Here is a 20,967-nt window from a genome sequence, read left to right as displayed (position 1 = left end):
GGATGTTTTGATAAATCTTATAAGTACATGTATTACAAGAGTCCGCTACTGGGAACTAACTGATTTCACAAAGAAACAGTGTTTCAGTTCGTTAAAACGTTGCTCTATCTTGAGTAACAAGCTTATTACATGCGAATCCTATTGGGAACCTACTGAAATCACCATGATACTTAGATTCCGTTCCTTAAAATGTTGCTCTATATTGAATAGAAACTCATACAAGCGTGTCCCATTGGGAAATCACTGAGTTCGCCTAGAAATTTTGATTCCATTCCTGAAAAATTTTCTATATCCCGAATAGTCCACTTATTACTACTGTGGCCTATTGGGAACTAACCGAATTCACCATGTTACTCAGCTTCGGTTCACCAAATTTTGATAAATCTTTAAAAGTACACATATTACTAGAGCAGGCTACTGGGAACTAAATGAATTCACAAAGAAACAGTGTTTCAGTTCGTGAAAACGTTGCTCTATCTTGAATAACAAGCTTATTACATGCGAACACTATTGGGAACCTACTGAAAATACCATGATACTTAGATTCAGTTCCTTAAAATGTTGCTCTATATTGTAAAGCAACTCATACAAGCATGTCCGATTGGGAAATCACTGAATTCGCCTAGAATTTTGATTCCATTTGTGAAAATTATTCTATATCCCGAAGAGTCCACTTATTACTACTGCGGCCTATCGGGAACTAAACGAATTTAACGATTTACTGAGATACGGCTCAGGAAGTTTTGATAAATCTTTAAAAGTACATATATTACAAGAGTCTGCTACTGGGAACTAGCTGATTTCACAAAGAAACAGTGTTTCAGTTCGTTAATACGTTGCTCTATCTTGAGTAACAAGCTTATTACATGCGAATCCTATTGGGAACCTACTGATCACCATGATACTTAGATTCCGTTCCTTTAAATGTTGCTCTATATTGAAATGCAAACTCATACAGGCATGTCCCATTGGGAACTCACTGAATTCGCCTTGAAATTTTGATTCCACTCGTGAAAATTTTTCTATATACCGAAAAGTCCACTTATTACTACTGCGGCCTATTGGGAACTAAACGAATGTAACGATTTACTCAGATACGTCTCAGGAAATTTTGATAAATCTTTAAGAGTACACATACTACTAGAGCCTGCTACTGGGAACTATCTGAATTCACAAAGAAACAGTGTTTCAGTTCGTTAAAACGTTGCTCTATCTTGAATAACAAGCTTATTACAAGCGAATCCTACTGGGAATCTACTGAATTCACCATGATACTTAGATTCCGTTCCTTAAAATGTTTCTCTATATTGAAAAACAAACTCATACAAGCGTGTACCATTGGGAAATCACTGAGTTCGCCTAGAAATTTTGATTCCATTCGTGAAAAATTTTCTATATCCCGAACAGTCCACTTATTACTACTGCGGCCTATTGGGAACTAACAGAATTCACCATGTTACTCAGCCTCGTTTCACCAAATTTTGATAAATCTTTAAAAATACACATATTACAAGAGCAGGCTACTTGGAACTAACTGAATTCACAAAGAAACGGTGTTTCAGATCGTTAAACCGTTGCTCTATCTTGAATAACAAGCTTATTTCATGCAAACCCTATTGGGAACCTACCCAATTCACCATGATACTTAGATTCCGTTCCTTAAAATGTTGCACTATATTTAAAGCAAACTCATACAAGCATGTCCGATTGGGAAATCACTGAATTCGCCTAGAAATTTTGATACCATTCGTGAAATTTTTTCTATATCCCGAACAGTCCACTTATTACTACTGCGGCCTATTGGGAACTAACCGAATTCACGATGTTACTCAGCTTCGGCTCACAAAATTTTGATAAATCTTTACAAGTACACACATTACAAGAGCAGGCTACTGGGAACTAAATGAATTCACAAAGAAACAGTGCTTCAGTTCCTTAAAACGTTGCTCTATCTTGAATAACAACCTTATTACTTGCGAATCCTATTGGGAACCTAGTGAATTCACCATGATACTTAGATTCCGTTCCTTTAAATGTTGCTCTATATTGAAAAGCAAACTCATACAAGCGTGTCCCATTGGGAACTCACTGAATTCGCCTAGAAATTTTGATTCCATTCGTGAAAATTATTCTATATCCCGAACAGTCCACTTATTACTACTTCGGCCTATCGGGAACTAAACGAATTTACCGATTTACTCAGATACGGCACGGGATGTTTTGATAAATCTTATAAGTACATGTATTACAAGAGTCCGCTACTGGGAACTAACTGATTTCACAAAGAAACAGTGTTTCAGTTCGTTAAAACGTTGCTCTATCTTGAGTAAAAGCTTATTACATGCGAATCCTATTGGGAACCTACTGAAATCACCATGATACTTAGATTCCGTTCCTTAAAATGTTGCTCTATATTGAATAGAAACTCATACAAGCGTGTCCCATTGGGAAATCACTGAGTTCGCCTAGAAATTTTGATTCCATTCCTGAAAAATTTTCTATATCCCGAATAGTCCACTTATTACTACTGTGGCCTATTGGGAACTAACCGAATTCACCATGTTACTCAGCTTCGGTTCACCAAATTTTGATAAATCTTTAAAAGTACACATATTACTAGAGCAGGCTACTGGGAACTAAATGAATTCACAAAGAAACAGTGTTTCAGTTCGTTAAAACGTTGCTCTATCTTGAATAACAAGCTTATTACATGCGAACACTATTGGGAACCTACTGAAAATACCATGATACTTAGATTCCGTTCCTTAAAATGTTGCTCTATATTGTAAAGCAAACTCATACAAGCATGTCCGATTGGGAAATCACTGAATTCGCCTAGAATTTTGATTCCATTTGTGAAAATTATTCTATATCCCGAAGAGTCCACTTATTACTACTGCGGCCTATCGGGAACTAAACGAATTTACCGATTTACTGAGACACGGCTCAGGAAGTTTTGATAAATCTTTAAAAGTACATATATTACAAGAGTCTGCTACTGGGAACTAGCTGATTTCACAAAGAAACAGTGTTTCAGTTCGTTAATACGTTGCTCTATCTTGAGTAACAAGCTTATTACATGCGAATCCTATTGGGAACCTACTGATCACCATGATACTTAGATTCCGTTCCTTTAAATGTTGCTCTATATTGAAATGCAAACTCATACAAGCATGTCCCATTCGGAACTCACTGAATTCGCCTTGAAATTTTGATTCCACTCGTGAAAATTTTTCTATATACCGAAAAGTCCACTTATTACTACTGCGGCCTATTGGGAACTAAACGAATTTAACGATTTATTCAGATACGTCTCAGGAAATTTTGATAAATCTTTAAGAGTACACATATTACTAGAGCCTGCTACTGGGAACTAACTGAATTCACAAAGAAACAGTGTTTCAGTTCGTTAAAACGTTGCTCTATCTTGAATATCAAGCTTATTACAAGCGAATCCTATTGGGAATCTACCGAATTCACCGTGATACTTAGATTCCGTTCCTTAAAATGTTGCTCTATATTGAAAAACAAACTCATACAAGCGTGTCCCATTGGGAAATCACTGAGTTCGCCTAGAAATTTTGATTCCATTCGTGAATAATTTTCTATATCCCGAACAGTCCACTTATTACTACTGCGGCCTATTGGGAACTAACCGAATTCACGATGTTACTCAGCTTCGGCTCACAAAATTTTGATAAATCTTTACAAGTACACACATTACAAGAGCAGGCTACTGGGAACTAAATGAATTCACAAAGAAACAGTGCTTCAGTTCCTTAAAACGTTGCTCTATCTTGAATAACAACCTTATTACTTGCGAATCCTATTGGGAACCTAGTGAATTCACCATGATACTTAGATTCCGTTCCTTAAAATGTTGCTCTATATTGTAAAGCAAACTCAAACAAGCATGTCCCATTGGGAAATCACTGAATTCGCCTAGAAATTTTGATTCCATTCGTGAAAATTATTCTATATCCCGAAGAGTCCACTTATTACTACTGGGGCCTATCGGGAACTAAACGAATTTACCGATTTACTCAGATACGGCTTAGGAAGCATTGATAAATCTTTAAAAGTACATATAGTACAAGAGTCTGCTACTGGGAACTAACTGATTTCATAAAGAAACAGTGTTTCAGTTCGTTCATACGTTGCTCTATCTTGAGTAACAAGCTTATTACATGCGAATCCTATTGGGAACCTACTGAAATCACCATGATACTTAGATTCCGTTCCTTAAAATGTTGCTCTATATTGAAAAAAAACTCATACAAGCGTGTCCCATTGGGAAATCACTGAGTTCGCCTAGAAATTTTGATTCCATTCCTGAAAAATTTTCTATATCCCGAATAGTCCACTTATTACTACTGTGGCCTATTGGGAACTAACCGAATTCACCATGTTACTCAGCTTCGGTTCACCAAATTTTGATAAATCTTTAAAAGTACACATATTACTAGAGCAGGCTACTGGGAACTAAATGAATTCACAAAAAACAGTGTTTCAGTTCGTTAAAACGTTGCTCTATCTTGAATAACAAGCTTATTACATGCGAACACTATTGGGAACCTACTGAAAATACCATGATACTTAGATTCCGTTCCTTAAAATGTTGCTCTATATTGTAAAGCAAACTCATACAAGCATGTCCGATTGGGAAATCACTGAATTCGCCTAGAATTTTGATTCCATTTGTGAAAATTATTCTATATCCCGAAGAGTCCACTTATTACTACTGCGGCCTATCGGGAACTAAACGAATTTAACGATTTACTGAGATACGGCTCAGGAAGTTTTGATAAATCTTTAAAAGTGCATATATTACAATGTCTGCTACTGGGAACTAGCTGATTTCACAAAGAAACAGTGTTTCAGTTCGTTAATACGTTGCTCTATCTTGAGTAACAAGCTTATTACATGCGAATCCTATTGGGAACCTACTGATCACCATGATACTTAGATTCCGTTCCTTTAAATGTTGCTCTATATTGAAATGCAAACTCATACAGGCATGTCCCATTGGGAACTCACTGAATTCGCCTTGAAATTTTGATTCCACTCGTGAAAATTTTTCTATATATCGAAAAGTCCACTTATTACTACTGCGGCCTATTGGGAACTAAACGAATGTAACGATTTACTCAGATACGTCTCAGGAAATTTTGATAAATCTTTAAGAGTACACATATTACTAGAGCCTGCTACTGGGAACTAACTGAATTCACAAAGAAACAGTGTTTCAGTTCGTTAAAACGTTGCTCTATCTTGAATAACAAGCTTATTACAAGCGAATCCTATTGGGAATCTACTGAATTCACCATGATACTTAGATTCCGTTCCTTTAAATGTTGCTCTATATTGAAAAACAAACTCATACAAGCGTGTACCATTGGGATATCACTGAGTTCGCCTAGAAATTTTGATTCCATTCGTGAAAAATTTTCTATATCCCGAACAGTCCACTTATTACTACTGCGGCCTATTGGGAACTAACAGAATTCACCATGTTACTCAGCCTCGTTTCACCAAATTTTGATAAATCTTTAAAAATACACATATTACAAGAGCAGGCTACTTGGAACTAACTGAATTCACAAAGAAACGGTGTTTCAGATCGTTAAACCGTTGCTCTATCTTGAATAACAAGCTTATTTCATGCAAACCCTATTGGGAACCTACCCAATTCACCATGATACTTAGATTCCGTTCCTTAAAATGTTGCACTATATTGTAAAGCAAACTCATACAAGCATGTCCGATTGGGAAATCACTGAATTCGCCTAGAAATTTTGATACCATTCGTGAAAATTTTTCTATATCCCGAACAGTCCACTTATTACTACTGCGGCCTATTGGGAACTAACCGAATTCACGATGTTACTCAGCTTCGGCTCACAAAATTTTGATAAATCTTTACAAGTACACACATTACAAGAGCAGGCTACTGGGAACTAAATGAATTCACAAAGAAACAGTGCTTCAGCTCCTTAAAACGTTGCTCTATCTTGAATAACAACCTTATTACTTGCGAATCCTATTGGGAACCTAGTGAATTCACCATGATACTTAGATTCCGTTCCTTTAAATGTTGCTCTATATTGAAAAGCAAACTCATACAAGCGTGTCCCATTGGGAACTCACTGAATTCGGCTAGAAATTTTGATTCCATTCGTGAAAATTATTCTATATCCCGAACAGTCCACTTATTACTACTTCGGCCTATCGGGAACTAAACGAATTTACCGATTTACTCAGATACGGCACGGGATGTTTTGATAAATCTTATAAGTACATGTATTACAAGAGTCCGCTACTGGGAACTAACTGATTTCACAAAGAAACAGTGTTTCAGTTCGTTAAAACGTTGCTCTATCTTGAGTAACAAGCTTATTACATGCGAATCCTATTGGGAACCTACTGAAATCACCATGATACTTAGATTCCGTTCCTTAAAATGTTGCTCTATATTGAATAGAAACTCATACAAGCGTGTCCCATTGGGAAATCACTGAGTTCGCCTAGAAATTTTGATTCCATTCCTGAAAAATTTTCTATATCCCGAATAGTCCACTTATTACTACTGTGGCCTATTGGGAACTAACCGAATTCACCATGTTACTCAGCTTCGGTTCACCAAATTTTGATAAATCTTTAAAAGTACACATATTACTAGAGCAGGCTACTGGGAACTAAATGAATTCACAAAGAAACAGTGTTTCAGTTCGTGAAAACGTTGCTCTATCTTGAATAACAAGCTTATTACATGCGAACACTATTGGGAACCTACTGAAAATACCATGATACTTAGATTCAGTTCCTTAAAATGTTGCTCTATATTGTAAAGCAACTCATACAAGCATGTCCGATTGGGAAATCACTGAATTCGCCTAGAATTTTGATTCCATTTGTGAAAATTATTCTATATCCCGAAGAGTCCACTTATTACTACTGCGGCCTATCGGGAACTAAACGAATTTAACGATTTACTGAGATACGGCTCAGGAAGTTTTGATAAATCTTTAAAAGTACATATATTACAAGAGTCTGCTACTGGGAACTAGCTGATTTCACAAAGAAACAGTGTTTCAGTTCGTTAATACGTTGCTCTATCTTGAGTAACAAGCTTATTACATGCGAATCCTATTGGGAACCTACTGATCACCATGATACTTAGATTCCGTTCCTTTAAATGTTGCTCTATATTGAAATGCAAACTCATACAGGCATGTCCCATTGGGAACTCACTGAATTCGCCTTGAAATTTTGATTCCACTCGTGAAAATTTTTCTATATACCGAAAAGTCCACTTATTACTACTGCGGCCTATTGGGAACTAAACGAATGTAACGATTTACTCAGATACGTCTCAGGAAATTTTGATAAATCTTTAAGAGTACACATACTACTAGAGCCTGCTACTGGGAACTATCTGAATTCACAAAGAAACAGTGTTTCAGTTCGTTAAAACGTTGCTCTATCTTGAATAACAAGCTTATTACAAGCGAATCCTACTGGGAATCTACTGAATTCACCATGATACTTAGATTCCGTTCCTTAAAATGTTTCTCTATATTGAAAAACAAACTCATACAAGCGTGTACCATTGGGAAATCACTGAGTTCGCCTAGAAATTTTGATTCCATTCGTGAAAAATTTTCTATATCCCGAACAGTCCACTTATTACTACTGCGGCCTATTGGGAACTAACAGAATTCACCATGTTACTCAGCCTCGTTTCACCAAATTTTGATAAATCTTTAAAAATACACATATTACAAGAGCAGGCTACTTGGAACTAACTGAATTCACAAAGAAACGGTGTTTCAGATCGTTAAACCGTTGCTCTATCTTGAATAACAAGCTTATTTCATGCAAACCCTATTGGGAACCTACCCAATTCACCATGATACTTAGATTCCGTTCCTTAAAATGTTGCACTATATTTAAAGCAAACTCATACAAGCATGTCCGATTGGGAAATCACTGAATTCGCCTAGAAATTTTGATACCATTCGTGAAATTTTTTCTATATCCCGAACAGTCCACTTATTACTACTGCGGCCTATTGGGAACTAACCGAATTCACGATGTTACTCAGCTTCGGCTCACAAAATTTTGATAAATCTTTACAAGTACACACATTACAAGAGCAGGCTACTGGGAACTAAATGAATTCACAAAGAAACAGTGCTTCAGTTCCTTAAAACGTTGCTCTATCTTGAATAACAACCTTATTACTTGCGAATCCTATTGGGAACCTAGTGAATTCACCATGATACTTAGATTCCGTTCCTTTAAATGTTGCTCTATATTGAAAAGCAAACTCATACAAGCGTGTCCCATTGGGAACTCACTGAATTCGCCTAGAAATTTTGATTCCATTCGTGAAAATTATTCTATATCCCGAACAGTCCACTTATTACTACTTCGGCCTATCGGGAACTAAACGAATTTACCGATTTACTCAGATACGGCACGGGATGTTTTGATAAATCTTATAAGTACATGTATTACAAGAGTCCGCTACTGGGAACTAACTGATTTCACAAAGAAACAGTGTTTCAGTTCGTTAAAACGTTGCTCTATCTTGAGTAAAAGCTTATTACATGCGAATCCTATTGGGAACCTACTGAAATCACCATGATACTTAGATTCCGTTCCTTAAAATGTTGCTCTATATTGAATAGAAACTCATACAAGCGTGTCCCATTGGGAAATCACTGAGTTCGCCTAGAAATTTTGATTCCATTCCTGAAAAATTTTCTATATCCCGAATAGTCCACTTATTACTACTGTGGCCTATTGGGAACTAACCGAATTCACCATGTTACTCAGCTTCGGTTCACCAAATTTTGATAAATCTTTAAAAGTACACATATTACTAGAGCAGGCTACTGGGAACTAAATGAATTCACAAAGAAACAGTGTTTCAGTTCGTTAAAACGTTGCTCTATCTTGAATAACAAGCTTATTACATGCGAACACTATTGGGAACCTACTGAAAATACCATGATACTTAGATTCCGTTCCTTAAAATGTTGCTCTATATTGTAAAGCAAACTCATACAAGCATGTCCGATTGGGAAATCACTGAATTCGCCTAGAATTTTGATTCCATTTGTGAAAATTATTCTATATCCCGAAGAGTCCACTTATTACTACTGCGGCCTATCGGGAACTAAACGAATTTACCGATTTACTGAGACACGGCTCAGGAAGTTTTGATAACTCTTTAAAAGTACATATATTACAAGAGTCTGCTACTGGGAACTAGCTGATTTCACAAAGAAACAGTGTTTCAGTTCGTTAATACGTTGCTCTATCTTGAGTAACAAGCTTATTACATGCGAATCCTATTGGGAACCTACTGATCACCATGATACTTAGATTCCGTTCCTTTAAATGTTGCTCTATATTGAAATGCAAACTCATACAAGCATGTCCCATTCGGAACTCACTGAATTCGCCTTGAAATTTTGATTCCACTCGTGAAAATTTTTCTATATACCGAAAAGTCCACTTATTACTACTGCGGCCTATTGGGAACTAAACGAATTTAACGATTTATTCAGATACGTCTCAGGAAATTTTGATAAATCTTTAAGAGTACACATATTACTAGAGCCTGCTACTGGGAACTAACTGAATTCACAAAGAAACAGTGTTTCAGTTCGTTAAAACGTTGCTCTATCTTGAATATCAAGCTTATTACAAGCGAATCCTATTGGGAATCTACCGAATTCACCGTGATACTTAGATTCCGTTCCTTAAAATGTTGCTCTATATTGAAAAACAAACTCATACAAGCGTGTCCCATTGGGAAATCACTGAGTTCGCCTAGAAATTTTGATTCCATTCGTGAATAATTTTCTATATCCCGAACAGTCCACTTATTACTACTGCGGCCTATTGGGAACTAACCGAATTCACGATGTTACTCAGCTTCGGCTCACAAAATTTTGATAAATCTTTACAAGTACACACATTACAAGAGCAGGCTACTGGGAACTAAATGAATTCACAAAGAAACAGTGCTTCAGTTCCTTAAAACGTTGCTCTATCTTGAATAACAACCTTATTACTTGCGAATCCTATTGGGAACCTAGTGAATTCACCATGATACTTAGATTCCGTTCCTTAAAATGTTGCTCTATATTGTAAAGCAAACTCAAACAAGCATGTCCCATTGGGAAATCACTGAATTCGCCTAGAAATTTTGATTCCATTCGTGAAAATTATTCTATATCCCGAAGAGTCCACTTATTACTACTGGGGCCTATCGGGAACTAAACGAATTTACCGATTTACTCAGATACGGCTTAGGAAGCATTGATAAATCTTTAAAAGTACATATAGTACAAGAGTCTGCTACTGGGAACTAACTGATTTCATAAAGAAACAGTGTTTCAGTTCGTTCATACGTTGCTCTATCTTGAGTAACAAGCTTATTACATGCGAATCCTATTGGGAACCTACTGAAATCACCATGATACTTAGATTCCGTTCCTTAAAATGTTGCTCTATATTGAAAAAAAACTCATACAAGCGTGTCCCATTGGGAAATCACTGAGTTCGCCTAGAAATTTTGATTCCATTCCTGAAAAATTTTCTATATCCCGAATAGTCCACTTATTACTACTGTGGCCTATTGGGAACTAACCGAATTCACCATGTTACTCAGCTTCGGTTCACCAAATTTTGATAAATCTTTAAAAGTACACATATTACTAGAGCAGGCTACTGGGAACTAAATGAATTCACAAAAAACAGTGTTTCAGTTCGTTAAAACGTTGCTCTATCTTGAATAACAAGCTTATTACATGCGAACACTATTGGGAACCTACTGAAAATACCATGATACTTAGATTCCGTTCCTTAAAATGTTGCTCTATATTGTAAAGCAAACTCATACAAGCATGTCCGATTGGGAAATCACTGAATTCGCCTAGAATTTTGATTCCATTTGTGAAAATTATTCTATATCCCGAAGAGTCCACTTATTACTACTGCGGCCTATCGGGAACTAAACGAATTTAACGATTTACTGAGATACGGCTCAGGAAGTTTTGATAAATCTTTAAAAGTGCATATATTACAATGTCTGCTACTGGGAACTAGCTGATTTCACAAAGAAACAGTGTTTCAGTTCGTTAATACGTTGCTCTATCTTGAGTAACAAGCTTATTACATGCGAATCCTATTGGGAACCTACTGATCACCATGATACTTAGATTCCGTTCCTTTAAATGTTGCTCTATATTGAAATGCAAACTCATACAGGCATGTCCCATTGGGAACTCACTGAATTCGCCTTGAAATTTTGATTCCACTCGTGAAAATTTTTCTATATATCGAAAAGTCCACTTATTACTACTGCGGCCTATTGGGAACTAAACGAATGTAACGATTTACTCAGATACGTCTCAGGAAATTTTGATAAATCTTTAAGAGTACACATATTACTAGAGCCTGCTACTGGGAACTAACTGAATTCACAAAGAAACAGTGTTTCAGTTCGTTAAAACGTTGCTCTATCTTGAATAACAAGCTTATTACAAGCGAATCCTATTGGGAATCTACTGAATTCACCATGATACTTAGATTCCGTTCCTTTAAATGTTGCTCTATATTGAAAAACAAACTCATACAAGCGTGTACCATTGGGATATCACTGAGTTCGCCTAGAAATTTTGATTCCATTCGTGAAAAATTTTCTATATCCCGAACAGTCCACTTATTACTACTGCGGCCTATTGGGAACTAACAGAATTCACCATGTTACTCAGCCTCGTTTCACCAAATTTTGATAAATCTTTAAAAATACACATATTACAAGAGCAGGCTACTTGGAACTAACTGAATTCACAAAGAAACGGTGTTTCAGATCGTTAAACCGTTGCTCTATCTTGAATAACAAGCTTATTTCATGCAAACCCTATTGGGAACCTACCCAATTCACCATGATACTTAGATTCCGTTCCTTAAAATGTTGCACTATATTGTAAAGCAAACTCATACAAGCATGTCCGATTGGGAAATCACTGAATTCGCCTAGAAATTTTGATACCATTCGTGAAAATTTTTCTATATCCCGAACAGTCCACTTATTACTACTGCGGCCTATTGGGAACTAACCGAATTCACGATGTTACTCAGCTTCGGCTCACAAAATTTTGATAAATCTTTACAAGTACACACATTACAAGAGCAGGCTACTGGGAACTAAATGAATTCACAAAGAAACAGTGCTTCAGCTCCTTAAAACGTTGCTCTATCTTGAATAACAACCTTATTACTTGCGAATCCTATTGGGAACCTAGTGAATTCACCATGATACTTAGATTCCGTTCCTTTAAATGTTGCTCTATATTGAAAAGCAAACTCATACAAGCGTGTCCCATTGGGAACTCACTGAATTCGGCTAGAAATTTTGATTCCATTCGTGAAAATTATTCTATATCCCGAACAGTCCACTTATTACTACTTCGGCCTATCGGGAACTAAACGAATTTACCGATTTACTCAGATACGGCACGGGATGTTTTGATAAATCTTATAAGTACATGTATTACAAGAGTCCGCTACTGGGAACTAACTGATTTCACAAAGAAACAGTGTTTCAGTTCGTTAAAACGTTGCTCTATCTTGAGTAACAAGCTTATTACATGCGAATCCTATTGGGAACCTACTGAAATCACCATGATACTTAGATTCCGTTCCTTAAAATGTTGCTCTATATTGAATAGAAACTCATACAAGCGTGTCCCATTGGGAAATCACTGAGTTCGCCTGGAAATTTTGATTCCATTCCTGAAAAATTTTCTATATCCCGAATAGTCCACTTATTACTACTGTGGCCTATTGGGAACTAACCGAATTCACCATGTTACTCAGCTTCGGTTCACCAAATTTTGATAAATCTTTAAAAGTACACATATTACTAGAGCAGGCTACTGGGAACTAAATGAATTCACAAAGAAACAGTGTTTCAGTTCGTGAAAACGTTGCTCTATCTTGAATAACAAGCTTATTACATGCGAACACTATTGGGAACCTACTGAAAATACCATGATACTTAGATTCAGTTCCTTAAAATGTTGCTCTATATTGTAAAGCAACTCATACAAGCATGTCCGATTGGGAAATCACTGAATTCGCCTAGAATTTTGATTCCATTTGTGAAAATTATTCTATATCCCGAAGAGTCCACTTATTACTACTGCGGCCTATCGGGAACTAAACGAATTTAACGATTTACTGAGATACGGCTCAGGAAGTTTTGATAAATCTTTAAAAGTACATATATTACAAGAGTCTGCTACTGGGAACTAGCTGATTTCACAAAGAAACAGTGTTTCAGTTCGTTAATACGTTGCTCTATCTTGAGTAACAAGCTTATTACATGCGAATCCTATTGGGAACCTACTGATCACCATGATACTTAGATTCCGTTCCTTTAAATGTTGCTCTATATTGAAATGCAAACTCATACAGGCATGTCCCATTGGGAACTCACTGAATTCGCCTTGAAATTTTGATTCCACTCGTGAAAATTTTTCTATATACCGAAAAGTCCACTTATTACTACTGCGGCCTATTGGGAACTAAACGAATGTAACGATTTACTCAGATACGTCTCAGGAAATTTTGATAAATCTTTAAGAGTACACATACTACTAGAGCCTGCTACTGGGAACTATCTGAATTCACAAAGAAACAGTGTTTCAGTTCGTTAAAACGTTGCTCTATCTTGAATAACAAGCTTATTACAAGCGAATCCTACTGGGAATCTACTGAATTCACCATGATACTTAGATTCCGTTCCTTAAAATGTTTCTCTATATTGAAAAACAAACTCATACAAGCGTGTACCATTGGGAAATCACTGAGTTCGCCTAGAAATTTTGATTCCATTCGTGAAAAATTTTCTATATCCCGAACAGTCCACTTATTACTACTGCGGCCTATTGGGAACTAACAGAATTCACCATGTTACTCAGCCTCGTTTCACCAAATTTTGATAAATCTTTAAAAATACACATATTACAAGAGCAGGCTACTTGGAACTAACTGAATTCACAAAGAAACGGTGTTTCAGATCGTTAAACCGTTGCTCTATCTTGAATAACAAGCTTATTTCATGCAAACCCTATTGGGAACCTACCCAATTCACCATGATACTTAGATTCCGTTCCTTAAAATGTTGCACTATATTTAAAGCAAACTCATACAAGCATGTCCGATTGGGAAATCACTGAATTCGCCTAGAAATTTTGATACCATTCGTGAAATTTTTTCTATATCCCGAACAGTCCACTTATTACTACTGCGGCCTATTGGGAACTAACCGAATTCACGATGTTACTCAGCTTCGGCTCACAAAATTTTGATAAATCTTTACAAGTACACACATTACAAGAGCAGGCTACTGGGAACTAAATGAATTCACAAAGAAACAGTGCTTCAGTTCCTTAAAACGTTGCTCTATCTTGAATAACAACCTTATTACTTGCGAATCCTATTGGGAACCTAGTGAATTCACCATGATACTTAGATTCCGTTCCTTTAAATGTTGCTCTATATTGAAAAGCAAACTCATACAAGCGTGTCCCATTGGGAACTCACTGAATTCGCCTAGAAATTTTGATTCCATTCGTGAAAATTATTCTATATCCCGAACAGTCCACTTATTACTACTTCGGCCTATCGGGAACTAAACGAATTTACCGATTTACTCAGATACGGCACGGGATGTTTTGATAAATCTTATAAGTACATGTATTACAAGAGTCCGCTACTGGGAACTAACTGATTTCACAAAGAAACAGTGTTTCAGTTCGTTAAAACGTTGCTCTATCTTGAGTAAAAGCTTATTACATGCGAATCCTATTGGGAACCTACTGAAATCACCATGATACTTAGATTCCGTTCCTTAAAATGTTGCTCTATATTGAATAGAAACTCATACAAGCGTGTCCCATTGGGAAATCACTGAGTTCGCCTAGAAATTTTGATTCCATTCCTGAAAAATTTTCTATATCCCGAATAGTCCACTTATTACTACTGTGGCCTATTGGGAACTAACCGAATTCACCATGTTACTCAGCTTCGGTTCACCAAATTTTGATAAATCTTTAAAAGTACACATATTACTAGAGCAGGCTACTGGGAACTAAATGAATTCACAAAGAAACAGTGTTTCAGTTCGTTAAAACGTTGCTCTATCTTGAATAACAAGCTTATTACATGCGAACACTATTGGGAACCTACTGAAAATACCATGATACTTAGATTCCGTTCCTTAAAATGTTGCTCTATATTGTAAAGCAAACTCATACAAGCATGTCCGATTGGGAAATCACTGAATTCGCCTAGAATTTTGATTCCATTTGTGAAAATTATTCTATATCCCGAAGAGTCCACTTATTACTACTGCGGCCTATCGGGAACTAAACGAATTTACCGATTTACTGAGACACGGCTCAGGAAGTTTTGATAAATCTTTAAAAGTACATATATTACAAGAGTCTGCTACTGGGAACTAGCTGATTTCACAAAGAAACAGTGTTTCAGTTCGTTAATACGTTGCTCTATCTTGAGTAACAAGCTTATTACATGCGAATCCTATTGGGAACCTACTGATCACCATGATACTTAGATTCCGTTCCTTTAAATGTTGCTCTATATTGAAATGCAAACTCATACAAGCATGTCCCATTCGGAACTCACTGAATTCGCCTTGAAATTTTGATTCCACTCGTGAAAATTTTTCTATATACCGAAAAGTCCACTTATTACTACTGCGGCCTATTGGGAACTAAACGAATTTAACGATTTATTCAGATACGTCTCAGGAAATTTTGATAAATCTTTAAGAGTACACATATTACTAGAGCCTGCTACTGGGAACTAACTGAATTCACAAAGAAACAGTGTTTCAGTTCGTTAAAACGTTGCTCTATCTTGAATATCAAGCTTATTACAAGCGAATCCTATTGGGAATCTACCGAATTCACCGTGATACTTAGATTCCGTTCCTTAAAATGTTGCTCTATATTGAAAAACAAACTCATACAAGCGTGTCCCATTGGGAAATCACTGAGTTCGCCTAGAAATTTTGATTCCATTCGTGAATAATTTTCTATATCCCGAACAGTCCACTTATTACTACTGCGGCCTATTGGGAACTAACCGAATTCACGATGTTACTCAGCTTCGGCTCACAAAATTTTGATAAATCTTTACAAGTACACACATTACAAGAGCAGGCTACTGGGAACTAAATGAATTCACAAAGAAACAGTGCTTCAGTTCCTTAAAACGTTGCTCTATCTTGAATAACAACCTTATTACTTGCGAATCCTATTGGGAACCTAGTGAATTCACCATGATACTTAGATTCCGTTCCTTAAAATGTTGCTCTATATTGTAAAGCAAACTCAAACAAGCATGTCCCATTGGGAAATCACTGAATTCGCCTAGAAATTTTGATTCCATTCGTGAAAATTATTCTATATCCCGAAGAGTCCACTTATTACTACTGGGGCCTATCGGGAACTAAACGAATTTACCGATTTACTCAGATACGGCTTAGGAAGCATTGATAAATCTTTAAAAGTACATATAGTACAAGAGTCTGCTACTGGGAACTAACTGATTTCATAAAGAAACAGTGTTTCAGTTCGTTCATACGTTGCTCTATCTTGAGTAACAAGCTTATTACATGCGAATCCTATTGGGAACCTACTGAAATCACCATGATACTTAGATTCCGTTCCTTAAAATGTTGCTCTATATTGAAAAAAAACTCATACAAGCGTGTCCCATTGGGAAATCACTGAGTTCGCCTAGAAATTTTGATTCCATTCCTGAAAAATTTTCTATATCCCGAATAGTCCACTTATTACTACTGTGGCCTATTGGGAACTAACCGAATTCACCATGTTACTCAGCTTCGGTTCACCAAATTTTGATAAATCTTTAAAAGTACACATATTACTAGAGCAGGCTACTGGGAACTAAATGAATTCACAAAAAACAGTGTTTCAGTTCGTTAAAACGTTGCTCTATCTTGAATAACAAGCTTATTACATGCGAACACTATTGGGAACCTACTGAAAATACCATGATACTTAGATTCCGTTCCTTAAAATGTTGCTCTATATTGTAAAGCAAACTCATACAAGCATGTCCGATTGGGAAATCACTGAATTCGCCTAGAATTTTGATTCCATTTGTGAAAATTATTCTATATCCCGAAGAGTCCACTTATTACTACTGCGGCCTATCGGGAACTAAACGAATTTAACGATTTACTGAGATACGGCTCAGGAAGTTTTGATAAATCTTTAAAAGTGCATATATTACAATGTCTGCTACTGGGAACTAGCTGATTTCACAAAGAAACAGTGTTTCAGTTCGTTAATACGTTGCTCTATCTTGAGTAACAAGCTTATTACATGCGAATCCTATTGGGAACCTACTGATCACCATGATACTTAGATTCCGTTCCTTTAAATGTTGCTCTATATTGAAATGCAAACTCATACAGGCATGTCCCATTGGGAACTCACTGAATTCGCCTTGAAATTTTGATTCCACTCGTGAAAATTTTTCTATATACCGAAAAGTCCACTTATTACTACTGCGGCCTATTGGGAACTAAACGAATGTAACGATTTACTCAGATACGTCTCAGGAAATTTTGATAAATCTTTAAGAGTACACATATTACTAGAGCCTGCTACTGGGAACTAACTGAATTCACAAAGAAACAGTGTTTCAGTTCGTTAAAACGTTGCTCTATCTTGAATAACAAGCTTATTACAAGCGAATCCTATTGGGAATCTACTGAATTCACCATGATACTTAGATTCCGTTCCTTTAAATGTTGCTCTATATTGAAAAACAAACTCATACAAGCGTGTACCATTGGGATATCACTGAGTTCGCCTAGAAATTTTGATTCCATTCGTGAAAAATTTTCTATATCCCGAACAGTCCACTTATTACTACTGCGGCCTATTGGGAACTAACAGAATTCACCATGTTACTCAGCCTCGTTTCACCAAATTTTGATAAATCTTTAAAAATACACATATTACAAGAGCAGGCTACTTGGAACTAACTGAATTCACAAAGAAACGGTGTTTCAGATCGTTAAACCGTTGCTCTATCTTGAATAACAAGCTTATTTCATGCAAACCCTATTGGGAACCTACCCAATTCACCATGATACTTAGATTCCGTTCCTTAAAATGTTGCACTATATTGTAAAGCAAACTCATACAAGCATGTCCGATTGGGAAATCACTGAATTCGCCTAGAAATTTTGATACCATTCGTGAAAATTTTTCTATATCCCGAACAGTCCACTTATTACTACTGCGGCCTATTGGGAACTAACCGAATTCACGATGTTACTCAGCTTCGGCTCACAAAATTTTGATAAATCTTTACAAGTACACACATTACAAGAGCAGGCTACTGGGAACTAAATGAATTCACAAAGAAACAGTGCTTCAGCTCCTTAAAACGTTGCTCTATCTTGAATAACAACCTTATTACTTGCGAATCCTATTGGGAACCTAGTGAATTCACCATGATACTTAGATTCCGTTCCTTTAAATGTTGCTCTATATTGAAAAGCAAACTCATACAAGCGTGTCCCATTGGGAACTCACTGAATTCGGCTAGAAATTTTGATTCCATTCGTGAAAATTATTCTATATCCCGAACAGTCCACTTATTACTACTTCGGCCTATCGGGAACTAAACGAATTTACCGATTTACTCAGATACGGCACGGGATGTTTTGATAAATCTTATAAGTACATGTATTACAAGAGTCCGCTACTGGGAACTAACTGATTTCACAAAGAAACAGTGTTTCAGTTCGTTAAAACGTTGCTCTATCTTGAGTAACAAGCTTATTACATGCGAATCCTATTGGGAACCTACTGAAATCACCATGATACTTAGATTCCGTTCCTTAAAATGTTGCTCTATATTGAATAGAAACTCATACAAGCGTGTCCCATTGGGAAATCACTGAGTTCGCCTAGAAATTTTGATTCCATTCCTGAAAAATTTTCTATATCCCGAATAGTCCACTTATTACTACTGTGGCCTATTGGGAACTAACCGAATTCACCATGTTACTCAGCTTCGGTTCACCAAATTTTGATAAATCTTTAAAAGTACACATATTACTAGAGCAGGCTACTGGGAACTAAATGAATTCACAAAGAAACAGTGTTTCAGTTCGTGAAAACGTTGCTCTATCTTGAATAACAAGCTTATTACATGCGAACACTATTGGGAACCTACTGAAAATACCATGATACTTAGATTCAGTTCCTTAAAATGTTGCTCTATATTGTAAAGCAACTCATACAAGCATGTCCGATTGGGAAATCACTGAATTCGCCTAGAATTTTGATTCCATTTGTGAAAATTATTCTATATCCCGAAGAGTCCACTTATTACTACTGCGGCCTATCGGGAACTAAACGAATTTAACGATTTACTGAGATACGGCTCAGGAAGTTTTGATAAATCTTTAAAAGTACATATATTACAAGAGTCTGCTACTGGGAACTAGCTGATTTCACAAAGAAACAGTGTTTCAGTTCGTTAATACGTTGCTCTATCTTGAGTAACAAGCTTATTACATGCGAATCCTATTGGGAACCTACTGATCACCATGATACTTAGATTCCGTTCCTTTAAATGTTGCTCTATATTGAAATGCAAACTCATACAGGCATGTCCCATTGGGAACTCACTGAATTCGCCTTGAAATTTTGATTCCACTCGTGAAAATTTTTCTATATACCGAAAAGTCCACTTATTACTACTGCGGCCTATTGGGAACTAAACGAATGTAACGATTTACTCAGATACGTCTCAGGAAATTTTGATAAATCTTTAAGAGTACACATACTACTAGAGCCTGCTACTGGGAACTATCTGAATTCACAAAGAAACAGTGTTTCAGTTCGTTAAAACGTTGCTCTATCTTGAATAACAAGCTTATTACAAGCGAATCCTACTGGGAATCTACTGAATTCACCATGATACTTAGATTCCGTTCCTTAAAATGTTTCTCTATATTGAAAAACAAACTCATACAAGCGTGTACCATTGGGAAATCACTGAGTTCGCCTAGAAATTTTGATTCCATTCGTGAAAAATTTTCTATATCCCGAACAGTCCACTTATTACTACTGCGGCCTATTGGGAACTAACAGAATTCACCATGTTACTCAGCCTCGTTTCACCAAATTTTGATAAATCTTTAAAAATACACATATTACAAGAGCAGGCTACTTGGAACTAACTGAATTCACAAAGAAACGGTGTTTCAGATCGTTAAACCGTTGCTCTATCTTGAATAACAAGCTTATTTCATGCAAACCCTATTGGGAACCTACCCAATTCACCATGATACTTAGATTCCGTTCCTTAAAATGTTGCACTATATTTAAAGCAAACTCATACAAGCATGTCCGATTGGGAAATCACTGAATTCGCCTAGAAATTTTGATACCATTCGTGAAATTTTTTCTATATCCCGAACAGTCCACTTATTACTACTGCGGCCTATTGGGAACTAACCGAATTCACGATGTTACTCAGCTTCGGCTCACAAAATTTTGATAAATCTTTACAAGTACACACATTACAAGAGCAGGCTACTGGGAACTAAATGAATTCACAAAGAAACAGTGCTTCAGTTCCTTAAAACGTTGCTCTATCTTGAATAACAACCTTATTACTTGCGAATCCTATTGGGAACCTAGTGAATTCACCATGATACTTAGATTCCGTTCCTTTAAATGTTGCTCTATATTGAAAAGCAAACTCATACAAGCGTGTCCCATTGGGAACTCACTGAATTCGCCTAGAAATTTTGATTCCATTCGTGAAAATTATTCTATATCCCGAACAGTCCACTTA

Source organism: Rattus norvegicus, chromosome 10, assembly GCF_021556685.1.
Source record: "Rattus norvegicus strain SHRSP/BbbUtx chromosome 10, alternate assembly SHRSP_T2T, whole genome shotgun sequence".
Classification (NCBI taxonomy): domain Eukaryota; kingdom Metazoa; phylum Chordata; class Mammalia; order Rodentia; family Muridae; genus Rattus; species Rattus norvegicus.
This window is presented reverse-complemented; position numbering follows the sequence as displayed.